Source organism: Podarcis tiliguerta (genome assembly GCF_965153285.1).
Source record: "Podarcis tiliguerta genome assembly, chromosome: 14".
Taxonomy (NCBI): Eukaryota; Metazoa; Chordata; class Lepidosauria; order Squamata; family Lacertidae; genus Podarcis; species Podarcis tiliguerta.
The window spans coordinates 23,425,889-23,440,098 of NC_139547.1; the positions used below are offsets into that span (position 1 = coordinate 23,425,889).

The following is a 14,210-nucleotide window of genomic DNA, read 5'->3' on the forward strand; positions in this document are numbered from 1 at the left end:
ACTTTGAACGTGGGATCTGGGGCGGTCCAGCTCGCCACAAGAGGAGGGCTTAACTCTTCAAGCACCTGGATGAATGTCTAACCCTACAGGTCACAGTGGCAGCAAAGGGAAATGACGGACATGGCAGTTGGGTGAAGTGTTGGGTGTTGATCCAGCACTGTGTAACTTGCGGCGTCCAAGTCTGAATATAACTGCAACTCTTGGGGATTAGGAACCAGGGCAGGCTCAAGGTTGCTGTGTTAATTCACAGAGCCCTGAACAACTTGGGACCAAATTAGCTTAAGGACCACCTGATTCTTTATGCTCCACCTCAATTGCTGAGACTCTCTGAAGGGGCACTTTGGGCGGTCCCCCATGTCCCTGAGGGTTAGTTGACCTTTACCAAGAGCTGAGCCTTTAGTGTGCCTTTGGAACTCCTTGTCAATAGAAAGCTGGCAGGAGTCATCCCTGCTTTCTTTAAAAAAATGTATTTTTTCAGACTGGTCTTTGACCCACAATCTTTTCTTTACCAACCAGTTTTTCTTCTTTTCTTTACCAACCAGTTCTTACTGATATTATTGCAGTTTTGTGGAATTTTTGTAATACACTGCCTTCTTGTATTTCCTATGAAAATGCAGTTGATAAATATTTGAACAAATAAAATAAACCTAGTAATTTAGGAAGTTACCTTCTACCAAGTCAAGACCATTGCTCCATTTAGCTCAGTATTGGCTACACAGACATATGTCCGTATCATGAGACGTGGTTTGTAGATTCTGAAATATTGTTTCCTGTGTTCTATCACTGCACAAAGATTGATGCTGCAGAATTTAGCGCCTCCCTCCCTCCTGGTCAATCTTATAGCCCTGATGGCTGTACACAGAGATTTGTAATAAAGTGTGGCCATCATACATGCACTGTTGGCAAACGCTCTTGGGGAGACGGCGACTCCCCCCAAAATTACCAGGCTATAAGGTAAGTCTATGATCTCACTCTCTGCCTAGGAGAACCTAAGGGAATTTTGTTTCTGGCACCCCTGTCGATTGAAAATGAACAAAACCAATGCATGTTGACTCATGACATTGGGTGTCATGTTACTTCCTGCTGCACATGTTCTACAGACTTATAGAGGTTACTGGTTTAAGGGAGTCATTGTTAGGTTAGGGCTGTGTTAGTTGTATAAACCAGAGTTGGTAAACCTCAGCCCCAGGGGGTCAAATATGGCCCTCCAGGTCTCTCTGTTTCTCTCTTGGGGTCCTCCCCAGACATATCCTAGTTCTACCTGGATGAAGGTGGGAATATGTGTGTGTGTGTCCTACTATACAAAGCTAAGAGTCACAATTGTCACTTTTCCTCTGTCCCACCCATTTTTGCCTTTTATTCTGCACACCACTGGCATGTGGCTCCTGAAACATTGTCAGCAAGGGAATGTGGCCCCTAGGCTGAAAAATGTTCCTCACCTTTGATATAAATAAAAGTAAAAAAACTAAAACTAGTAATAATATCAGTGTGGCCAAGGTCTGAATAATCAAAGAACTTGGGGTGGGAGGTGGGATGGGGGGGGCTCAGTAGGAGTTTTAAATAAAGGCTGTTTGCTTTAGAGCTAAGAGACTTCTTCAAAGGCTTTCTCCCCACACCCATAGATTTTAAAAAATCGTCTGAGCATTTAAAAGTGTATTTCTCTTGCATATTCCTAACACATGCTTTCCTTAAACATAAATCCTGCACCGACCTAGGACTGTTCATTAAATAACAAGCAGGGTTGTGGGTTGTTGCTTTTTTTTTAAAAAAAAATCCAACAGTTTAAGAACTCCTTCTTCTTTAATTTGAAAATTAACTTGTTGCCTAAAGGTAACACTTCTCCGTTGACAAAATAATGGTAAGAGATTGACCTTTTCATGAATGGATTACAGGCAAGAAATAATATACTTTGTCACAGAGCATTAACTGTGCCTGTTGAAAAGGTAAAGACTGTGTACAGAGCTTATGATGTCAGTGGCTCCCTTAAAAATATTAATTATGTCAGTTAAAACACTTGAAGTCGTTGAGTCGGTGTCACATCCTGATGACTGGCATCTCTTAAATTCTCCTGCTTACAGCTCCATCTCAAAGAAAACAAAAGTAGTCATTGGGGGCGGGGGAGGGAGGAAGAGAATCCCCCTTTTTGTTCCTGAACCCAAGAGCCTGCTGGAATATGGACAGCAAATGTGGAATTCTTCTAAGGAGGTGGGGGAGAGAATTTAGTCCTGATTCGTGATGGGTATCATGTTACCTTCAGCTGCACATGTTCTTAAGACTTATGGATGTTATTGGTTGAAGTGGGGGGTTATTTTCTGTACCGTGTTAGATCTACACATTGCTTATTTGAGTGCAGAATCTGGGCCCCTTTGGACCACATCTGATTTTTGTTTGTTTGTAACAGGCTATGCTTTATTTATTTATTCTGATTTAGAAAGATTTATAAACTCCCTAATCAAACAGCGCTCTAAGCTGTGTACACAATAAAACTGCAGATAAGACACAGCTAAAAGCCACAAAACTATTAAAAAAAACAAATATAAGCAAGACAATTATAATTAAAGCACAGATAAAATCAGTAAAACTTTTAGAACCAAGATAGGTAACTGAATTATATGTTCTGGGTTGGCTTGCATCTAAAACCACTTAGTGAGGCTGCCTGCTTAATGTCAAAGGACTCTGAAAGACCTCCTGCCCCGTGTAGATCTCATTTATTTATTTAATACCCGGCTCTTCCTCCACAAAGAGCCCAGGGCAGCAAACAGAAACACAAGTTAAAAACAACAAAAAAGCAAAAACATTCTAAAACATTTAAAACATTCAAAAAAACTATTGCAATTAAAAGCATCTAAAAGCAGTTTCTGTTAACCCCCCCCACACACACATTATTCCATGCAGTGGTCACGGGGCTGGCCAGAACAGTCACCAAGTGCAAGCGTGAACGGGAATGTTTTCAAATTCCTCCTGAAAGTTAATGATGATGGAGACAGGCACACCTTGCTGGGGAGGGCATTCCACAACTGGGGAAACCAGGGAAGAACACTGGGATCAGTTGGCTTTGGCACTGCACCCTGCATAGGGTGGTAACTGGAAAAAGTCATCTTCTAGTATTGACACTATATAGGGCATATATAAAATGGGACTTAGAAGGATATTGTATTAGATACCTGGGGGCCAGATTGTTGTGGGTGGAAGTGTCTGAAACTGACCCCTGAAGAAGAAGCACCTGGCCTCATCCTGGGACATTGCCCTCCTTCCCAGACAGAGAGCATATGCAGAGGAGAACAGTAGAATAGATGTACCTGGTCTGCCCCTACCAAAAGCACTCTCTTTCTCTGCCTTAGGGATAAAGTCAGGCAACAGATCTGGATGCAGGAAAAGCAGCTAAAAGCAACATTGGGAAAAGGCAGTAGCACTCCCACCTTGTGGAACAAGACCCTCCTGGCAGTGGATGGTGGCCCATTATAGCAAATGGGGCACTGCCCACTAACCTAAGCTTGTTCTCAGCCCCGCCCCCACCTGCCTGCCTTCCTACTTACAATCAGGGCAGAGGATAGCGCTGTCTGATAGGTTCCTCTTCTGTTTTAGTAATGTCTCTTGTAGAACTCAACAGGCAGGAGGATGGGGACAAAACTAGAATTAGTTGGCTCTGCCTGTCATCAGCTCTGGCTCCACCTACTTTTGGCTCCCTGCCTCCCACTCCAACAGTCTCCATAGACACCTGTTGCCCTGGGTCTATGGTGGCCATCTTCTGGGAGACTCTCTCTCTCCTCATGAAAATGAAAATTTGTCAGCATTTTAGAGAGAATTTTTCCTAACCTTCAGATTTTGTATGCACTTTTGACTTACAGACACATTTCTGCAAGCAATATCCCCCCCCCCCATTTATGCACATGGTTGGAGATCTGCCTCGCAAAATTCAGTGAACTTTGAATAGTGGAGGATATTGTTTCGGTATTGCATTTTGTTTCAATGCATTTGGTAGTTTCTCCTTTTAATGTAAACTGAATTGATTTTCTCCCCCATCTTTACTGAGGAGTGTGGCCTGTGGAAATGAGCTGTAGGGAGTTCCAATGGTCAGATAGAAAGGCTTGCAGGGACCCCATTTGGCCTCAAAGCCTGAGGGTCCCCTTCTCTGATATAAAGAGATTCCACCCTCAAAGGAACAGGCAAATACGGAGCCTAGGCACTCATGGTGAGTTAATTCAGCAACACCAAGACCTGCATTAAACAATGTTTGGAAGATGAAGAGTTTAAAAGACCCTGAGAAATAAACAAAACAACAGGCTTTCAACCTGGTACTGAAAAGACCACAAAGTGGGTGCCAGGGAGAATATTTCACAGCCAGGGGGCTAACACTGAAAGGGATTTCTCCAATAGTTACCCCTCACACTTTGCTTGCTGGGTGCACCCAAGAAGGGCTTTGGAGTATGATCTCTAGGTCCAGGTAAGTACACATAGGAAGAGACAATCCTCAGTGTAGAGCAATAGAATTGTAGAGTTGGAAGAGACACCAAGGTCATCTAGTCAAACGTCTTGCAATGCAGGAACCACAGCTAAAGAATCTCTGACAGATGGCCATTAAACCTCTGTTTAAAAACCTCCAATGAAGGAGTGTCTGTCACCTTCCAAGGTAGTCCATTTCACTGTTGAACAGCTCTTGCCACTAAAAAGTTCTTCCTAATGTTTACTCAGAATCTCCTTCTTATCATTGGTTCGGGCCTGGGGAAACCCAGACAGATGGGTGGGTATAAACTAATAATAATAATGATAATGATAATAATAATAATAATCTTATCCACTTGAGTAACAGGAAAGAAGCCCTTGTGAGAGCCCTTCAGATATAAGAAGATGCCTATTGTATCACCTCTAGATCTTCTCTAGGTCAAAGATACCTAATTCCCTCAACCATTCCTCATAAGGCTTGGTTTCCAGACCCTTGTCCATCTTGGTTGCCCTCCTCTGCACACGTTCCAGCTTGTCAATCACCACCACCACCTTTCTTAAACTGTGGTGCCCAGAACTGGACACAGTGCTCCAGGTGGGGCATCTCACTTTGAATTGAGTTGGAAGATGGGCTGGAAGGGATGGCCCTTCCTTGCAGAAAATTTAGGCAGATAGGAAACTTTTTATGAGGACACTCCCAGCTCTACCTGAATTGCGAGGACCTTCATGCACAGCAGATGCTTTGCCACTGATCCAGGGCCCTTCCACATAGTTCTCAAGTGCTGTCTCCATGATATGCGATAAATGTGCAAATGCCCAACATTCCTTCCTCTGTAAGAAGTTCAGAAAAGTTCTACGCGGTGACTAAACCACACGGGTTTGGGGTTTATTATGCAGATGGATTCTGCACTCTTCTGTTTTTCACCCCCCCTCCCTTTTATCCACTTTTTGTGGATAAAATGTTTTGAATTAGAATAGCTTACTCAAGGTCACTGAAGGCATATGGTCCTGCTCAAAACTTTAAACAAAACATTAGTTTTTACAACCCTTTGTAATTTGGTATTGTATACAACACGGTCATCGACGGGCTCACTGTAATCTTTTTCAGTGGGTGACAGAAATATGAGAGGCAAATTTATAAGCCATTTAGTGAAGCATTTAATCAATTTCATGCATAGGAAATAACTCCAATTGCTTTGCTTTATCAATCTTCCTTTTATTCCCCCACCCCGCCATCCTGCAGAAATGCTGTTGTCGTGCTTTCCAGATATACGGAAAAGCTGGAACAATTGACGACGGATGCAGACGCTTGCAGCGCATCAGGAAACTTCTGAGGACCAACTTAGTTTGCCATTCATTGCCAGCTTCAAGAATCTCATGTTTTTGGAAACTGTGGACAAGTTTCCAGGGAGGGTGCAGGGAGGAAGAATTTTGAACATTTGCAGAGAGCAGCACAGTGCCATAGTTATTTATTAAACCCTCCTAGCCTAGAATGACCTCCTGACATTGCACAGAGGAGCAATTCCTAAAGTATCCACAATGGCTCAAACATATATAGGTGATCTAGGTAACTCTGACGGGGTGCCAAAATTAGGAAGGGGCCATATCCCAAAGGCAGAACATATGTTTGGCATCCAGAAAGTCTCCACTCCAGGCTCCATGATCCTGACTTAAATCATGGGCAAGGGAGGGGGGAATTTCTGTTGAGAGCTGCATTCCCTCAGAGGTAATCTATTGGTAAGAGCAGGAAGCAAAAAATGGAGCCGGACCTAAATATACCATTTTTCTTTTTGCTAACCTAGTCTCCCTCCACCCTCCCTCTCCCCAGGACTTTTTCTCCTCTCTCTTTCCCACCCAGGGAAGGGACAAATTTCTCTTGCTGGAGGTCTCAAATGATTGCTTGCAGAGACCTTATTTATTAACAAATAAATTTACACCGTGTGCAACAATGGCTCTTATTCTTTATTATGCTGTATTCATTCATTCTTTTCTTCTTTATTTAACCTTTTCAGCATGGGTGGCGCTGTGGTCCAAACCACAGAGCCTAGGGCTTGCCAATCGGAAGGTCGGCGCTTCGAATCCCCACGATGGGGTGAGCTCCCATTGCTCAGTCCTGGCTCCTGCCAACCTAGCAGTTCGAAAGCAAGTCAAAGTACAAGTAGATAAATAGGTACTGCTCTGGCGGGAAGGTAAACAGCGTTTCCGTGCGCTGCTCTGGTTTGCCAGAAGTGGCTTAGTCATGCTGGCCACATGACCCGGAAGCTGTCTGCGGACAAACGCTAGCTCCCTTAGCCTATAGAGCGAGATGAGCGTGCAACCCCAGAGTCGTCTGCGACTGGACTTAAGGGTCGGGGCTACCTTTACCTTTTAACACGTGTCTCCAGAGATCTGGGCTCCCATAATAATAGAATGTTTGACAAATGTGAAGAGCCACATGCTGACCACTGGATGTTTGTGCCTAACGTGTTCCTTGGTAGTATAGGCTCATGTCGGTTCAGTTTAGTGAAGAGCCATTGGGAGAGCTTATCTTTTCTGAATTTGGTTAGTCCTTTTAAAAAGCCTGCTCAGGATTGTGATCACTTCATTATTATGCATGGATCCTGGTCACAGTGACCCTTATTTCTCTGTCTCTGCCCCTTTTCATGCCACCCACCCCGCACCCACCAGCTAATGGCTTGGAGCAGAGTTGGAGAAATGTGAAAAGCATGTGGCAAATCATACTAGATGAGCCTTCTCCACCCTAGTGCCCTCTAGATGCTTTGGACTACAACTCCCATCACTCTGGCTGGCACTGATGGGATCAAAAACTTATGGAAGACACCAGGTTGGTGAAGGCTGAACTAGATGATCTGGAGGAGGAAAGGATAGAGAAACTAGATTTGTAGTTGCTCATTTTGGCACATGTATAGTACACTCCTCCTTTGCATGTTTACTCAGGATTGTTGCTTTAGTAGGGCTTACTCACATTAAGTGTGCTTAGGACTGTAGCATTAAAATGCAATTCTGTGCATGTTTACTCAGAAGTAAACCTGTCTGTGTTCAGCTGGGCTTACTCCCAAGGATTGCAACTTTACTGTCAAGTCTACTCCAGCCTAGCAATAAAACCATCTCTCTCTGTTTTCAAAACATAGTATTTTATGGAAGTAATTTATATATGAAAAAGAAGGAGGCGATTCTCAATATTATCTTTATCTTCTAGACATAAAGTCACAAACAACTCCAGTAATCAAAATTTACTACAACTGTAATAGGTTTTGGCACCATTTATGTATTGCAAGAAATGTTAACACAATGTTGACTTCCTGAGCTGGGGCTAGAAAGTTTCTTTTCTTTTCTTCTTTTTTAAAGCCCAAATTCATTATAAAACATATAGTGTATTCCTGGCTTTTATGATGTCGGAGAGATTAATTCTCATAAATAAGATTGCTTGTACCTTCTTCTAATCAAAAAGCCGACACTATCTGTGATGGTGCGCAAGCGAAATAAGAAGAAAAGTATTTCAGTATGTAATATGTGTGGCATCAGGGGCAATGGGCAGTGAGGGCATAAATGCAGTAGGACAGCTGTGCTTGATTTCTATCTGTCACTGAATAATAATAATAATAATAATAATAATAATAATAATAATCATCTCCCAACAGAATATTAAAAATACAATGAAACATCAAACATTAAAAACTTCCCTAAACAGGACTGCCTTCAGTTGTTTATTTCCTTGACATCTGATGGGAGGGCATTCCACAGGATGGGTGCCACTACCAAGAAGGCCCTCTGCCTGCTTCCCTGTAACCTCTCTTCTTACAGGGAGGGAACTGCTAGAAGACCCTCGGAGCTGGACCTCAGTGTCCAGGCTGTAAGATGGTGGTAGAGACGCCATTTAGAGCTTTAAAGGTCAGAACCCACATTTTGAATTGTGCTCGGAAATGTACTGGGAGTCATTGTAGGTCTTGCAGGACCAGAGTTATGTGGTCTCGGCGGCCACTCAGCGGCCACCAGTCTAGCTGCTGCATTCTGCATAAAGAGATGGGGAGGCTATTAATACAAATGGAGATACTTGATAACTTTTTCACTTTCTGGAAGGTTGCTGAGCCTTTCTGTCACGTCATTTAAATTAACTGGCGCAGCCACGTTCAAATTTGTAGTGATAGCACGCCTCAAGGAAGTTTCAAGTCCTCATGATGGAACAGAGGATTTTGGAGGTGAGGAGGGGGTGTTGTAGCACTGTGCCCTAGAAGACAAAAACCATCGAATTAAATAAGGCCCTGACATTATTACAGTGATCTTTATTTCAAAAGATTTTTTATTTCTTTTCTAGATTGGGTCAAGGCGCAAACGATCAGTACATCATACATGGGAATATTGGTACAGAGGAAACTGGGTGGGTATGGGAGATGCAAGGCAGCCTGTGGATTTGATAACCTCTCTCGCTAAAAACTGATCAATGGAATAATGGAGCAAGGCAGAGTTTACTGGCTGCCAGTACATTGATGCTGGCTACATACGAGAACTCTAGTTTTACTGGTTGGATCAGTAAATTACAGGCCGCTGAACAATCCATCCCCTAGGGGAAGGCCCTAATGGAACCTGGATCAGCCAATCAGAAGCTTTCCTCAGAAGGTCCATTCTGCACATGCACCTCCCTGATTGGTCCCTCTATCCTGCCTCCTCCCATCACCAATTCCTTCCTTTGGAATAGTCTCATTGCCTTGCCCTCAGAAAGCAATTCTGTAAACATGGATTATGCGATATAAAGACCAGCTTTCCTCCACTACAATTATGTCCCTGGCTAATGGTAGTGTCTGGCCAGCTCGCTTCCTTGGCCATTTAAAGGGACACTCACCCTGCTTTCCAAGTCGGCATCTATCAAAGAGACACATTGATTTCCTTTCTAGGGGGAAGCACATATTTCTTCCCTCTTCCTAAGTAGATAAATCTGACAGCTTTTAATCAAATGTAGTTGTTCACAAGTAGAGAAATGTTTCCACCAGCGCAGAGCAAAACATTAAAAACACAACACAACAAAAAAACAATCTGGTGGCGGCTTTGTTCTAGGCACCCTCCTCTTCCACGACACACACCTGTGCTCTGAAAACCTAAGTGTATGCACGAGCCGTTAACATTTCAGAATGCCCCGAGGGCAGGTTTAACTTTACTACCCTCCCAACATAATACCTTCCTTGTAGTGGTAACCATGAATACTGCTATAGTTAAAGGTCTGCTAGTGGTTCCACCATAAACTCTCCTGTTTTCCAGGTTTTTACAACTCCGCCGTAAAAAAACAACTCTCTCCAAGTTGCAGCTCAGCAAGGAAGATGGGATTCAGATGGGGGTGGGGGAGGCAGGTGAGATACACACGGACCCATCCAGCTTGTAAAATTAGCTTTTCTTGTTTATAGATGTGCTTTCCTTCAGCTTGTGGGTTTGATGCTGTGTATGCATATGTGTGTGGAAGAAAAGCAGTCGAGCCAGCCACCCCCATCAAAACACAATCAAATTTCATCCAATCTAAAAAGGGTCAAAACATTCCCACTTTCTTTTCTGGTTTAAGCTTGAGTACTAAAAATCTGGCTAATCATTTTTTAAAAAATCATTTTTTATTAATATTTCTATTACACATTTTCCACATTTATACATTAGCCAATTAAACAATACATTGAGCGTCAACTTCCCTTCCCACTGCTTCCTTGGTTCCTTTTAATATCCCACTGCATATTCTGAATACTCCATATATAAAAGTCCAGCTAATCAGGTTGGCTGGGAATGTGTCCTAACAGGGCCGGGCCTATCATTAGGCAGAGTGAAGCAATTGCCTCGGGTGGCAATGTTCACTACACCTGATCCTCCTGAGCCTCCTAGGAAACACTTTCTGTTGGAGACCAAAGCTATGTGCAGGCCTGTTATATACTCACTAAACTGTCTCGCTGCACTGAAGTAAGATTCAGCTGCCAGTCCACTCAGCTTCTTCATCTGAAATTAGGAGGTCACCATCTTGTCCTTTGCCTCAGGAGCTCCTTGCTTTAAAAGATGCTTGGGCTTGTTGTTGTTTAGTCATTTAGTCGTGTCTGACTCTTCGTGACCCCATGGACCAGAGCGCACCAGGCACTCCTGTCTTCCACTGCCTGCCGCAGCTCGGTCAAACTCATGCTGGTAGCTTCGAGAACACTGTCCAACCGTCTCGTCCTCTGTCGTCCCCTTCTTCTTGTGCCCTCCATCTTTCCCAACATCAGGGTCTTTTCCAGGGAGTCTTCTGTTCTCATGAGGTGGCCAAAGTATTGGAGCCTCAGCTTCAGGATCTGTCCATCCAGTGAGCACTCAGGGCTGATTTCCTTAAGAATGGATAGGGCTTAAGGTTGGGTGAAGATGTCAATTTTAGTTTCTGTCATAGCACTGGATCAGACTGCAACTAAAAGCGCATATGACTGAGTCCACATTCTGGCAACTGTAGTTTGCTAAGGGTGCTGAAAGTTGTCAGGTGACCCCTAGTCCTCTCACAGAGCAACACTTCTCAGAGTGGCTTAACAATCAATCCATATTTAAAGGGAACTATTGGAATTGTGGCTCTGTGAGGGGAATAGGGATCTCCTAACAACTCCTAGCACCTTTAACAGATCATGGTTCCCAGGATTCTCTGGGGCAAGCCTTTGCTGCTTAAAGTGGTGCTATAGTGCTTTAAATGTATGGTGTGAATGTGTCCTCAGTTTCTCATTTTTTCCAGCCTTAGGTTCATTTCTCCACACTTGCACATCACTTTATGATTTTTTTAAAAAATAAAATTGGTATAAGTTTCTCATAAGTTATACATATTTTCATGCAAAGTTTCATAATACATACATTTTTGCACAGCAATTTTGAATTAATATGTTTCATTTTTGCAGGCAATTTTCACTAATATATGCATTTTATGCACACGTTTCTCTATACGGATTTTTGTGCACATAACGTGGCTGGAGACTGCATTGCACGATCTAGAAGACTGTGCATTTCGGAGGATAACTGTTTTTCAATTTGTGTATTGTTTTGGGAAAATATGAATTTTCACCTTTCAATGTAAGTGGAATCCAATTCTTCCCCACATCCCTGTCCAGCTACCATAGCATTGCTAGAGGGTGTTACTTCTGTGGATCCTCAACCCACAACCATCTCCGTGTCTCAAAAGAGCAGAAAAGCTGCATTACTGATTTGAAAAGTAAATTTCAAGGTTTCTTTTCTATGTGGTTCCAATGGGGGGTGTTATCCATCCATCCCCCTTTTAGTTGATTGTTAGACACCTTGAATTATTTGCATGATAATACCCCACTATAAATGGATTATATTGTAACCTATTGAGCTTTGTTGGTTTAATGCTGACAATGGCATGATTCGGAAGTAAGATAGCAAATGGACTCTTTAGAGAAATTTCTTTTGATAAGCATGAGGCAAAGAAGTTGGGTGGACAGGGAAGATAGAAGAGGCGTTGAATGAGAAGAGTGGCGGTGAAAGGAGAGAAGGCTATACATGAAGCAGGGAGTGTTCTGCTAGGGAAAAGAACAAAAATCCAAATTTTGCATCTCTTTCCAGTTGTGATGGATTTGGATACAGGAAACTTACGAATCATTGAAGTATATTTCAACAGGATTATGTGCATTTCTAGGGAGCAGATTGGCCCTTTACCAGCTATAGTAGCTAGCAAAGAAACCTCCATGTTTAGAAACAAAATAGCTGGGCCATCACTGCCAACAGGCCCTGTGCCCCTCAGTAACATCCAAAGGCCCTGATCCATTAGGTGCTGGGGTGGATCGCACTCTGCACCTTGCAGAGCCAGGGTGAGGTTGCCAATGGGCCCAGCACTGGTGGCAGAAACAAGCAGCTGTAGCTTGCCCAGCCCTCCCCATTGCCACCTCACCACTACACTTACTTGACCTGGGGGTTCTGGATCACAGGCTCTGCTGGTCAAAACAGGAGCCTCAGCAATCACCCTCTCCCACCAGAAACAAACCAGGACTGCTCCAACAAAATGCACATGGCAAAAAGGAGCGCTAGGCCCTGGTGGGCTGCCCCCTTACCTGCTTGTGAATGGCCAAGTGGATAGCCAGCCAATCAGGATTTCCCCCCTTCACTTCTCACTTCCCTCTGTGGCCCACTAGACTCTTGCTGTGGCCCTTCATTAATGCATTTTCCTCCTGTGGCCCCCTTAGAATGTCCTGGGGGGCCCTCATTTGGGAAGCACTATTAGGGAAACTATAGGGTTGCCCCCTAAACCTCAACGAACCCCAACCTTTCTCCCTTCTTATTTACAACGAGTCCAGAGTGTGATGCTAAGTGTCAATTTTCTTTCCCCCCTTAGTCTCAATGTTGTCTTCCTTGTAGAACACAGCAGGAAGAAGGATGGGGACAAAGATAGTCTCAGTTGGCTCTGCCTGTCATTGGCCTTGGCACCACCTTGGGCTTCCTGTCTTCCACCTTACCAGTCCCAATGGACACCAGGCACAGCTGCCTTCCAGCCCAACACTGGCCCATTAAGACCTCCAACTGATCCAACCAGGCAACCCTTTCGTGATGTCTTATTTAAGTTCCTGTTGCTAACGGTCCACACTTTATTTTCTCTTTGACTCTTTCTTCCTCTTGATGAATTGAGAAATATTGTCTTCAAAAGCACTTTGATCAATGTTTTCTAAAAATAAAGCGAGGAAGTTTCTCTTGGAAAAAAAGAGTTGACAGAGGCCTTTGAAATTGTGGAGTGGAACTAAACTATTAGCCAACCTACTGTGCGCCATCACGAGAAAGCCTGATCCCATTTAAGCCCCACTATGCATTGCCAGAACACTTTAAAGAGAACACGGAACTTGGTGTTTTCTTAAGTCTATGAAGCACAACAACACTAAAAAAGTATATATTTTAAAAAATTGGCTTCTGCACATTATTCACCAAATAAAGAACATTGACAACAACACAGACTGAAATCTCTTCTCTGTGTGTATGTTTGTTTCTTGCTTCATTGAAGTCAATGGGATTGCACGGATGTCAAAAGAATTTTGCTCTTTGAACATTTCAGTGCTTTGCTGAAAAGCTTAACCGATACTTTGTTTCACGGAGGCATTTAGTCTCGTTTAGACCCAGGGTTGTTGGTCCCCCACCCATTGCTTTTCTCCAACCACAACTAAGAGAAGGAGGAAAATCCATTAAAATGAAAGCTGGTCACTAGTTAATTTAGAGTTGAATTCACGCATATGGGTTTGATATTTGATGACTATTAGCTCAAGGGGCAACGCCATCCTTAGACACCCATAAAATCATGAACTGGTGGGTTTGGAGGAACCCAGTAATATTTTTATCATCACCACCCTCCATTTACACACGTGTGAATGCAATATCACATTATCACAGATCTGATGAAAAAGATGAAGGGGTTTTATAATTTCCCACAATTTGCACATTCAGCTGACAATCCTCATGAGTAAAGTTGTCAAGTGTAAAAAAGTTAAAGGCTGGGGATTTGTGTGGGAGACAAATTTATAGGGACTTATTTGTGCACTCCCCCACCCATCCAATGTGGGGCCCTAATCTGACCAGGGACAATCTGAAACAACACAACCCAGATGAATCAGGGCCCTTGCATAGTCTTTAATTGGGGTGACTGAGAGGGTGAGTGATGACGCACCCAGGTAGTCTGAGCTATGTCTCCTCCTCCCCCATTCTCCTCACTGCTCGACCACCCCCTCTTTAAGAGTCCCAGATCCTGGCTTGACCAGAATCTATCCAATTCAGTTCGGGATCTGGGATTTGGCCAT

At 43.5% G+C, this 14,210-nt stretch overlaps 2 long non-coding RNA genes across 6 annotated transcripts in view; both read left to right on the forward strand.

Annotated features, from left to right (window-relative positions):
• The window catches only part of LOC310663881, a 67,347-nt gene extending 53,957 nt beyond the window's left edge, over positions 1-13,390 (forward strand). For 2 of the 4 annotated variants that reach the window (XR_014504621.1, XR_014504622.1), the window contains exon 4: positions 5,687-6,423. This is a non-coding gene — a long non-coding RNA (uncharacterized lncRNA). Of the gene's footprint in view, positions 1-5,686; positions 6,424-6,455; positions 6,536-11,318; positions 11,630-12,766 lie in introns of those variants that run through there. The other 2 variants (XR_014504620.1, XR_014504625.1) reach the window with 2 other exon arrangements.
• Positions 6,554-11,310, forward strand: LOC310663904. Of its 2 annotated transcripts, XR_014504655.1 has the most exons (4): positions 6,554-7,267; positions 8,759-8,821; positions 9,697-10,482; positions 10,793-11,310. It is a non-coding gene; the product is annotated as an uncharacterized lncRNA (long non-coding RNA). The 2 variants fall into 2 exon arrangements; XR_014504654.1 differs by having other exon boundaries at positions 9,697-11,310.
• Positions 13,391-14,210: the final 820 nt, after the last annotated feature.